General features: G+C 35.7%; 1 pseudogene; it reads left to right on the top strand.

The window, feature by feature from the left end:
* Window positions 1-4,261: 4,261 nt before the first annotated feature.
* Window positions 4,262-11,412, top strand: LOC118528967 (replication factor C subunit 3 pseudogene; annotated as a pseudogene).
* Window positions 11,413-12,513: the final 1,101 nt, after the last annotated feature.

Genomic DNA, 12,513 nt, shown 5'->3' with positions numbered 1-12,513 from the left:
GCTCGGCATCAGGGAAATCCAAATCAAAACCTCAATGAGATACCACCTCACACCAGTCAGAATGGCTAAAATTAACAAGTCAGGAAATGACAGATGTTGGCGGGGATGCGGAGAAAGGGGAACCCTCCTACACTGTTGGTGGCAATGCAAGCTGGTGCAGCCACTCTGGAAAACAGTATGGAGGTTCCTCAAAAAGTTGAAAATAGAGCTACCATACGATCCAGCAATTGCACTACTGGGTATTTACCCCAAAGATACAAAAGTAGGGACCCGAAAGGCTACGTGCACCCCGATGTTTATAGCAGCAATGTCCACAATAGCCAAACTGTGGAAAGAGCCAAGATGTCCATCAACAGATGAATGGATAAAGAAGATGTGTTATACAATGGAATATTATGCAGCCATCAAAAGGAATGAGATCTTGCCATTTGCAACAACGTGGATGGAACTGGAGGGTATTATGCTGAGCGAAATAAGTCAAACAGAGAAAGACATGTATCATATGACCTCACTGATATGAGGAATTCTTAATCTCAGGAAACAAACTGAGGGTTGCTGGAGTGGGGGGTGGGGTGGGAGGGATGGGGTGACTGGGTGATGGACACTGGGGAGGGTATGTGTTCTGGTAAGCGCTGTGAATTGTGCAAGACTGTTGAATCTCAGATCTGTACCTCTGAAACAAATAATGCAATATATGTTAAGAAAGAAAAAAAGAAGAAGAAGAATATAGCAGGAGGGGATGAATGAAGGGGGGGAAATTGGAGGGGGAGAAGAACCATGAGAGACGATGGACTCTGGAAAACAACCTGAGGGTTCTAGAGGGGAGGGGGTTGGGAGGATGGGTTAGCCTGGTGATGGGTATTGAGGAGGGCACATTCTGCATGGAGCACTGGGTGTTATGCACAAACAATGAATCATGGAACACTATATCTAAAACTAATGATGTAATGTATGGGGATTAACATAACAATAAAAAAAAATTAAAAAAAAATAAAGCTTAAAAAAGAATCAGAAGCTTGAATTCAATTAATACTACCACTATTTATTAAGATGCTAAAATTTCTGAGTACCTGGATTATATGTTACCCATTTTTGTAATTTCAGCAAATATGTAGTTGATGCTCATATTTCACAAATAAATGAATATATAAAATAATTATATAATTATAATTCTGTACTATTTATATGACTTAGACCAAGGTAATTATTGTCAACTGTCTTAATTTATAAAATGAGATTAGGGTCTATTTCACAAGGTTCACACAGTATATAGTAGCACTGTGGTGGCATGGTGGTCTCTTAGTAAATTTATCTTTAATGCAATAGATCAAACTGAACATTTAATATGTGTCAGAAACTGGTCCCTGGGTTCAGAGAGTTCTAAAAGCAGTACATAAGGCTGTATTTTTGTGAGACTAGATAGGAGAAAAGAGTTAAGAGGGACTGTACAGAAGCATAAACTTGATAATCTACACATAGAATGACAACATAATTTATTAACCCAAATGGGACACTTCTAAGAATTAAGAAAGATCTCTGTTAATCATTGTGCTGGGACAACAGACTAAACCAGAAATATTCCTCAGCTACCACATATTCAGTGCTACTATCTGGTATATGTTTGATTAGAGTTATCCATATATTAGTCATAAAGAAAGTTAGTATATAACTTTCAGAAGAAAAAAAAGTTCCTTTTCATATTTCTGCCAAAATTCTATCTAACTCAGATTTTTTCCTCTAAGAGAAGGCAAAATTATTGGAGTTAACCATGAATCTAGTCTGGAATGAAATAAAAAAAATTAAATAAATTAAAATGTTAAATAAATTGCTCAGAAATATAGACATTGTCTATATATCCTCAATCAGTATACTAGAATCAGTATATTTTTTAAAAGTAATTTCAAGAATATTTTGTTGTGAGAATAATGACTCATACTAGCTCAATTAGATTCAGAGTTAAAATATTTGAAGTTGATCTAGTGCCACTTTTCCCAGACATACATATAATTTACTAAATCATTTTGACTTTTTTTTTTCTTTTAAGAGAGGGAGAGAGAGGAGGGGGAGGCAAGAGGGGGCAGAGGGAGAGAGAGAATCTCAAGCAGGCTCCACACCCAGTGCAGAGCCCGACTCGGGGCTCAATCTCACAACCCTGAGATCATGACCTGAGCTGAAATCAACAGTCGGACGCTTAACTGAATTAGCCACCAGGCGCCCCTAGACCATTTTAATTTCTTAAGTGAAAAAAAGTAACATATATAAATTGCTAAAATCTCACAATTAAAACCATTGTTTATTTTTAAACTTCCACAATGGAAACATAGCCAATCTGTTTCCTTCTGAAAGTATTTCCTCTATTATTTTGTTCTTCATTGACAAATAGATTGGAAATGTTTTTTTAAAAAAAAGTGGTATCTAGAATGTATGTAGCACTTCTGGGCTCACTGTTTTCCAGTTTCTAATTATCCTTTATAATTTGTTCCTGCTTATTTTTATAGATCTCTCAATTTTCCCTCTTACTGAATATAACTAAGTAATTACAAAGCAAAGTACAGTTTTATAACAAGATAATTTAACAAAATTAGAAACATTGAAAAGTTAAACACTAAACAGGTAAAGAAAATTGCTACATTAGTATGAATAGAACAATTTTCTGTGATGACAAATCATTCACTAAGAAAAATAATCAACAGCAGAAAATGAACTGTTAGGAATAAAAACAATAAAACCTTTGAACATTTATTTTAAAACAAATCAGAATCTTTATGGACATTTTATATGTTGGCTATTACAATTTTAATTAGACAAGGATGGGTAATAAACTAAACACAATAGCCAAGTTTCTGAAGAGCAAAATCTGTCTCTAGGTATTGAATCCTCCAAGAAAAAGAAGGTAGTCTCAATATTTGTCTGCATGACAGACTTTTGTTTTGCAATCATGCCGCGTGCATAACACTCCTTCATTTCTCCAGGTTAACAAATTGTATTCTAGAGGGGAAAACTATGTTTATGAAGAGAGAGCTACAGTGTTAAAGAAATATCATGGTTTAATACACGAAAGAAAAATCAATTACAACATTTTAAAATATATGGAATAATATAGAGGTTAATAATATAGAGGTTATCTAATCACAGTTTACAGTTATAGGAAGTCAGATAAATAAAAGTAAAATAAAACTACTTCTCATGCATAGGGAATACCACCATGGCTACATAACTTGGTATTTCCAGCCTCTAATACTATGCCTGCATAATAAAAAGTCTTAATTCCTGTGTAAGTGAATCTGTAGTGGCTTTTTAAGTGGATTTCCTTCTATTTTTTTGTTTTATGGATGTATGTATCCATGTATGTATCTATGTACATAATCTCTACATCCAACATGGGTCTCAAACTCATTACTCCAAGATCAAGAGTCTCATGCTCTACCAACTGAGCTAGCCAGGCACCACAATTATACATAATTTTTAATTAATAAATAAAAAATAATTAATTTTTAATTAATTAATGCAAGTCCCTCGAAATAATTTGTCATTGGTCAAATTTCCAGGACAACTGACTTTAAGACACATTATTTGCATGCAGGCATTTAAATACAACATGCGCTAGATAATAACACTTTTAAAGGAGTAAGGGTAGCAGAATGGACCTGACACTTCCAGTCAATCTGATAAGGAGTTTTGAAGTTGGAATGGCCCTTCCAACATCTCCAACTAAGAAAAGGAAGCTGGGCCTTTTTAGCCCAGAAACCTCCCTGGGGAAGGATGCAAACTTCAGCAAGGCAACTCCCTTTGGGCTAGGGGAATCCCTAGGCAGAGCTGTGATTCATTGGTAGCACAGACTTCTGAAAGTTGAGGGAGTGAGTTCTTTGGTCTTAAAAACAGTATTGTATGAGACACCACTTTGTCCACCACAGCTCACTCCTTGCATTGCATGGATTTAGTTGCTTTATATAGTAAGTTCATTTTGTCCGGGACAGAATCTTCAGAGTTCTGGTTTGTTTCTTTTGCTAGGAAAATATTCAGGGAGAAAAAAGATAATATGAACAACTGTCACTCCTGCTTTTAGTTGAAGACCAGAACTGACACTCACCTCTTCCATTCTTGATCACCCATTCTGGATTCCCCTCTGCCTCAAATGGGTGTCTTGCTTGGTGGGGTGACCCAGATCTGCTGAGGAGTCTGAACTGATTAACATGAACCTATCAGGGTACAGTAGCTGCAGTTGGTCATTTAGAGTAAAACTGAATAGAGTTATCAAAGCATGCCTCAAGTGGATTACCCAAGTGCCAATCATTTGCCTCCTGATCAGTTAGTATTCTATTCTATTCTATTCTATTCTATTCTATTCTATTCTATTCTATTCATTATTTTTGCTTGATGGGCTTCAGGCAAAAGGAACCTAGAATGATCAGGCAACAGCTAAAGCTTAACTGTGTTGTGATTCTATGTTGGCTTGTATCCCATGGTGGATTTGCTTCCCTATGTAAAAACAAACAAACAAACAAACAAAACCATTGAGACTACTGTTTCAGAGACTGTAAGTATGTATTCCATAGCTGATAATCAGAATTAATGTTGAGTGGGGTTTTTCCTAATTCTTCCTCTTGGCATCCATTCCCAAGTAACACAGCACTCTATATTGATCTTTGATTTAGAGTATATATGTATGGCATCATGGTGTGTAGTGCCTCTTCCCTCCAGGGTTTCATTTTCAAGATGGTTATGAAGGTGTGATATCAAGGAGCTATTTCTTCATTTTATCAGGTCAACAGCTTTGGGAAAGTTTGTTATATGATAGAGCCACTGGATCCCATGGTCATGTGCTCACTGATGCACTTCTTTTGCTATAAAGTGAGTTCTTTGGTTTGATGTAACATTATGCATCATACTATGTTAATGATTCAAACAGTTCATGAGCTCTTGTAATGCTCCTAAGTGATATTGCCTAAAGCCATATGAACAGGCAATAAAAATCTATACCTGAAAAATGTGAAATTTCAGTCAAAATGAATTGTTTCACCATCAGAGGTTGGAAAAAAAATTAAATGTAGTCAACTTACCATCAGATAGCCCTTCTTTTTTCTAAAAGGGATGATGCCATATTTGGAGTTCAGTATTCTTCTTGTTGTTGGCAGGGTGTACATTTGTCAGAGACAGTAAATAGAAACTCAGGCAGTGGAGGCCTACACTGTGGGCTCAATAATAGTCTACATCCATAATACCATACGTATTCTGTCCATAAGTCCATTTTGCCATAATTGGTGATTCTGATGGCAGAGTCTGGCTGACATTAACTGGCCGAATAATTGTTTATTTAAGTGTTTAGCGTCCTTCAGTGGTAGATGTTGCCTGTTAGATATTAACATGGAATATAAAGATCTTTGTATTTCAATAGATCCATTAATACGCCTCTTCCCTAAAACTGCTTGTTTCCATTCTTTCAATGTTTTTATTCCAAGTTTACTAAGTATTGTTTCTTCCTTCATGGGAATTGCAAAATATTATAATTTTTCTTTTGTACAAAAATGCCCCTGCATGCTCTAGACCACTGATGTTAGAGGTCCTTAAATTTTCATGGAGTTTAACTCCCACCTCTGGAATGTATGTATCTTACCATAGTTCTTGCTATGTTTTCTTCCAATATGTTTAGCTTGTTGTCAGCAATATGGTGCATTTATATTATGTTCTAAAGTTATATAATTATCCCTTCTAAGTGAATGTAAACTTCCCTTCCTTTTTCCATATATGAATGGAAAAGACATATTTGCTTGATTTGATTCATGTGTACATTCAATGTACTTGAGGCCATGTTAATTTGTTCCTACAATTGACACTAGACTGGCACAGAACAAAAACTGGAGCAAGTGCTTGATTGATACTATGGTAATGCAGTGTTCTGTGCAGGATCTGTCTTCACTGTTTCTCACAAGAAGTCTGCTGTTATCTTTGTTCTTTTGTATCTCTTTTTCTCTGGCTTTTAAAAAGATTTTCTCTTTATTCCTGCCTTTCAGAAATTATGGTATGTCTCATTGTGGTTCTATTTGTAATTGTTCTGCTTATATAGATTTATCTTCTGTATTCTTGAATTTAATGTTTTATTGAATTTTAAACGTTTTATTTTATTTTTTTTTCATAAAATACATTTCTGATCCCTTCATTTCACTTTTTGGGCCTCCAATTACATATATGTTAGACTTTCCCATATTGTTCCAGGTCATAGAGTCTCTTATCTCTTTTCTAGGTTCCCTCACACACACCGTTTTTGCATTTGCTTAGATTGTTTCTATTGTTTTATTTATTTATTTAGTTATTTTTAATTTTATTATGTTATGTTAGTCACCATATAATACATCATTAATTTTTGATGTAGTGGTCCACGATCCATTGTTTTCATATAACACCCAGTGCTCCATGCAATATGTGCCCTCCTTAATACCCATCACCAGGCCAACCCATCCCCCCACTCCCTCCCCTCTAAAACCCTCAGTTTGTTTCTCAGAGTCCATAGTCTCTCATGGTTCATCTCTCCCTCCGATTTCCCTCTCTCCATTTTTCCCTTCTCTTAATGTCCTCCATGCTATTCCTTATGTTCCACAAATAAGTGAAACCATATGATAATTGACTTTCTCTGCTTGACTTATTTCACTTAGCAGAATCTCCTCCAGTCCCATCCATGCGGACGTAAAAGTTGGGTATTTATCCTTTCTGATGGCTGAGTAATATTCCATTGTATATATGGACCACATCTTCTTTATCCATTCCTCTGTTGAAGGGCATCTCAGCTCTTTCCACAGTTTGGCTATTGCGGACATTGCTGCTATGAACATTGGGGTGCATATGGCCCTTCTTTTCACTACATCTGTGTCTTTGGGGTAAATATCCAGGAGTGCAATTGCTGGGTCAGAGGGTAGCTCCATTTTTAAATTTTTGAGGAACCTCCACACTGTTTTCCAAAGTGGCTGTACCAACTTGCATTCCCACCAACAGTGTAAGAGGGTTCCCCTTTCTCCAGACCCTCTCCAACATTTGTTGTTTCTTTCCCTGTCCATTTTTGCCATTCTAACTGGTGTAAGGTGGTATCTCAATGTGGTTTTGATTTGAATTTCCCTGATGGCTAATGCTGTTGAACATTTTTTCATGTGTCTGTTAGCCATTTGTATGTCTTCTTCAGAGAAATGTCTTTTCTTTTTTTTTTTTTTTTAAATTTTTTTTTAAAGATTTTATTTATTTATTTGAGAGAGAGAGACACAGCAAGAGAGGGAACACAAGCAGGGGGAGTGGGAGAGGGAGAAGCAGGCTTCCCGCTGAGCAGGGAGCCCGATGCGGGGCTCGATCCCAGGACCCTGGGATCATGACCTGAGCCGAAGGCAGACGCTTAACGACTGAGCCACCCAGGCGCCCCTGAGAAATGTCTTTTCATATCTTCTGCCCATTTTTTGACTTGATTATTTGTTTTTTGGGGATTGAGTTTGAGAAGTTCTTTATATATATATTTTTTAAAGATTTATTTATTTGACACAGAGAGAGAGACAGCTAGAGAGGAAACACAAGCAGGGGGAGTGGAAGAGGGAGAAGCAGGCTCCTGGCTGAGCAGGGAGCCCGATGCGGGGCTCAATCCCAGGACCCTGAGATCATGACCTGAGCGAAGGCAGACGCTTAACGACTGAGCCACCGAAGTTCTTTATAGATATTGGATACCAGCCCTTTATCTGTAGTGTCATTTGCAAATATCTTCTCCCTTTCTTATACACTAACAACGCAACTGTAGAAAGAGAAATTAGAGAAAAGATTCCATTTACAATGGCACCAAAACCCATAAGATACCTCGGAATAAACCTAACCAAAGAGGTAAAGGATCTATACTCTAGGAACTACAGAACACTCATGTAAGAAATTGAAGACACAAGAAGATGGAAAAATATTCCATGCTCATGGATCGGAAGAATAAACATTGTTAAAATGTCTATGCTACCCAGAGCAATCTGTACCTTCAATGCCATCCCGATCAAAATTCCAATGACATTTCTCAAAGTGCTGGAACAAACAATCCTAAAATTTGTATGAAATCAGAAAAGACCCCGAATCACCAAGGAAATGTTGAAAAAGAAAAACAAAGCTGGGGGCATCACGTTGCCCAATTTCAAGCTATATTACAAAGCTGTGATCACCAAGACAGCATGGTACTGGCACAAAAACAGACATATAGACCAATGGAACAGAATAGAAAGCCCAGATACAGACCCTCAATTCTATGGTCAAATAATCTTTGACAAAGCAGGAAAAAACACGCAATGGAAAAAAGACAGCCTCTTCAATAAATGGTGCTGGGAAAATTGGACAGCCACATGCAGAAGAATGAAACTCGGCCATTCTCTAACACCATTCACAAAGATAAACTCTAAATGGATGAAAGACCTCAATGTGAGACAGGAATCCATCAAAACCCTAGAGGAGAACATAGGCAGTAACCTCTTTGACATCGGCCACAGCAACTTCTTTCAAGATACATCTCCAAAAGCTAGTGAAACAAAAGCAAAAATGAACTTTTGGGATTTCATCAAGATAAAAAGCTTCTGCACAGCAAAGGAAACAGTCAACAAAACAAAGAGGCAACCCACAGAATGGGAGAAGATATTTGCAAATAGACACTATAGATTGTTTCTATTGCTGAATCTTCAAGTACAGTGATTTCTTTTTCTTCCACAGTGTCTAAACTGTTTTTAATTTCATTCCATATAATTTTCATTTCAATTACTGTATTTTTCATCCCTAGTTTGTCCATTCAATTAAGTCTACTTTTATATTTTTCATTTTCTCCCCATTATATTCATGTTTTTTTTAATCCTTGAGCATATTTATAATAATTGTTGTATAGTAAGTTTGCATGTAGAATGAGTTAGATTGGATGTTGCATATTGTCAATATCATGGTTTTGAAAGTCCAGATTTTTTTCTTCATTTAGTGTGTGATGTGCTGTTTTGTGACTGGCAGTTAACTTATTTGTGAGTTGACTGGATATTTTTTTAAGTCAATTAAAGTGTTTTAATTCATGTCTTGAGTAGCCTATTGATTTGTTCTAGTCCAGCCTTGCTATTAAGGTATTTTAACTCTTAGTTCCCATTGAAAACCTGTGCATTCCATAAGATCTCTCTACATTATCAGGTAGTAACATGAACATCTCTTAGCTCTCTGGGGGTTCTGAAAATTGCTCATCTTACTACTGTTTAGTAGTTGTTCCTTCCTTGTGATTTTCACCTCATGTACGTGCAGCTTAGTACTCAGAAGCAGAATTAAAGATAAACATCCAGAGATATTTTTATTTCTCAGTATAATTCCATCTTCTCCAAATCCATGGCTCACAAATTCCAGCAACATAATTCTTCTAGAATGTAAATTTATGTTTCCAAAACTCAGTGAGGCATTGTGCAGTTTGGCTTCTTCCTTACACCATGGTTAGGAAACAGCAACAAGTGAATATCCAAGATGATTGTAGAGCTTATTTTGTCTGCTTCCCATAGCTTAGAAATCCTCGTCCTAAACTGTACATTTTCCAGTCTCTGAAAGTAATAAGTTCATATATTTTACTTAGGTTTTAGTTATTTACAGAAGCAGGGTGAGTCCAGTAGAAATTACTCTAACATGGTCAAAAACAGAATTCATCTACTTCTAATAATCTTTTGTACACCTTTAAGATCATATTCTCTGAAGAAATAAGATTAATATCTTGGTGTGTAGCTTTCCATACATTTATCTACAGATGGACATCATTTTAAGTTTGTGCTCATACTATACATATTTATCTCCAAAAGGCATTATTTTACTTAATCATTTAAATTTTGAAATAGAAATCTTGATAATTTTTTTCTGGATTCAGGTGATATAAATGAAAAAAAATTATGTTGCTTCATGTTACTTTTAATTTTGTCTAGAATCTCTTCAAAATTTCTGTTCATCTCTAAATTTTAGAAATTTCACCAGCACGTTATTTATTGTTTCAATATTATAACTTATAATTTGTGTAAACTGTTTAAAAATGAAAAACAGTTCTCTTTTTGGTTTAGCAAGATTTCTTATTCATTTTTGTTGTTGTTATTTCTCCTCTATCTGTTAATATTTATAACTTCTATTGAATATTGGCTTTCCTGGAAATCATCTTCATGACTTTAACTTTATATCTATGCTTTCCAGATTGAAAACATAGTTTCTAGACTATACCTCTAATTTCCAGATTGGAAATATAATTTATAATTTTTCCTGTAGTGTGTCATATTTTCTCCATTTGGTATTCTAAAATATTAACTTAGTTTTCATCTCTTTCAGAATAGATGATTTCTTTAAATCCAAATTTGTTCAATGGCTTCCTATTTTACCTTAATATTTTTCTGCAATCTTTTTTCTTTCATAGACTTTTCTACTGTTGCTTCCATTAACTTCTCCTTTATAGCAACCTACTCTTGCATTCAGATTGATCTTCCTCCTTCTTTTTATTCTATCAATCATGATACTCCAGCCATTGTGTATGGGATCTCTCAACATCGGTTTTGGCCTTCACATTAGGTAGACAGTGAAAGATAATACATGAGTATTTTCTTCAGGGGCCTGGTGTTGACTAGATGAACAAAAAGGACTTCTATCTTTTAGGGAAGTCTATCTGTTTATATCACTTTCTTTTCAAGGATAGTTTGTAACAGGGAACCTTCAAATAAAACGTATTCTCTTCCAGTGCTAACGCAATTGACGTGAACATTAACTCTCCTATAATTACATGTAACTAGGGATCTACCAATATGTCATTGTGGTCTGCTCAGAAAATCAAGGGATTGGCTGGACTTCACCCAAGGCTCTTTCCAATTGATACTACCTATTCGTATTTGGTGCCTGGCAGTTCGTGTGCCTGCTCCCAGCATCAAAGATATTTGTCATGTGTTATCTACTGTGTGCAAGAAGGAAGGTCTGAATCTTCCTTCACAACTGGCTCATAGACTTGCAGAGAAGTCCTGCAGGAATCTCTGAAAAACCCTACTTATGTGTGAAGGCCGAAGAGTGCAACAATAACCTTTTATGGCAGATTGAGAAATCCCTGAAACAGATTGGGAGGTGTATCTCAGGGAGACCGCCAATGCTATTGTCAGTCAGCAGACTCCACAAAGACTGCTTGAAGTTTGTGGAAGACTTTATGAGCTTCTAACTCATTGTATTCCTCCTGAAATAATAATGAAGGGCCTTCTCTCAGAATTTTTACATGATTGTGAAGGACAACTGAAAAGGGAAGTGGCCCAGATGGTTGCTTAGTATGAACATCATCTACAGCTGGGAAGCAAAGCCATTTATCACGTGGAAGCATTTGTGGCCAAATTTATGGCACTTTATAAGAAGTTCATGGAGGATGGATTGGAAAGCATGATGTTTTGACATATTGACATCTATCCTTAATTCTTCCTAATATTTCTCAGTATCAGCATTTACATTCAGTTTATATTGGAAAAGCTGCAGGTAAAATAAACTAACCTTACTTAAGAAAAATAACTCTTAGTAGTTTTCCAAGTCTTAGTAGTTTTCCCAATGCCCAAATTACTAAACACATGCATTAAATACTTCCACCTACTAAACACCTATTCACATATACACACGTCTCACTGAGAACTCAATTTCTTAGATATAACAAGGATCTTCTTCGAACTCCAAAACTGTGTGATGGTTAATTTGTTACTGAACTGTCCTACCGGAAAGTTAGAGGGTTAAAGAACATAGATGTGTTTAAGTCACTATATTTCCAAACATTACACTTAGTTATTTAATGTGTATTAGGACCACTTAATAAAATGTGAATTTGAAGGTATAACAATTGCCATACTATAATGATTAATGATAAAAATATTGTGTTAAGTTTTAGATATCAGTCTCAAACTAGCATTCATATTCCTGTACATTTCAGTTTCAGCATATATTAATTTAATTTCTCTAAATCAATTTGAATTGACTTATGCAACTGACCAAGGATTTATATAAGTAAAAAGTATACAGTTGTAAAAAGTTAGGTTGTTTTGTAAAAAGTATGACTTAACAAAGTTCTAAGTATCAATTGAGCATATTGCATTTACATGGGAGTATTGCAGATGTTTAGTACTTGGTTGTTAGCCTTTGCATAAATAAGAGTGAAATGTAAGACAATAACAGAAGGGAAAAAACATTCTAAACACTTGGTAGCAGAGTTTCTCTAAGGGAGGAAACTTTTTATTTCAAGTGCTTTAGAAGCAGCTTTGGATCTGGAAACAGAAACATGTATTTTTGCATATGAAATTAATAGAAATTCTAGGATTTAGTAGCATGAAGCATTAAATACTGGATATGAACGACTGTGAAGCAAGTTGCTTAACACTCATCAGAAACTGGAGGTTGTCAAGGATCTGAGGACTCAGACCTGGGGATAACTAGTATTTCAAAGTTAAGTTAGTTTTGGCACTGCAATACAAAATCCTGTTAAGTAAACCCCTTTCCTTATAAACCCCTCCA

Source organism: Halichoerus grypus, chromosome 5 (genome assembly GCF_964656455.1).
Source record: "Halichoerus grypus chromosome 5, mHalGry1.hap1.1, whole genome shotgun sequence".
NCBI classification, from domain to species: domain Eukaryota; kingdom Metazoa; phylum Chordata; class Mammalia; order Carnivora; family Phocidae; genus Halichoerus; species Halichoerus grypus.
This window is presented reverse-complemented; position numbering and strand designations above follow the sequence as displayed.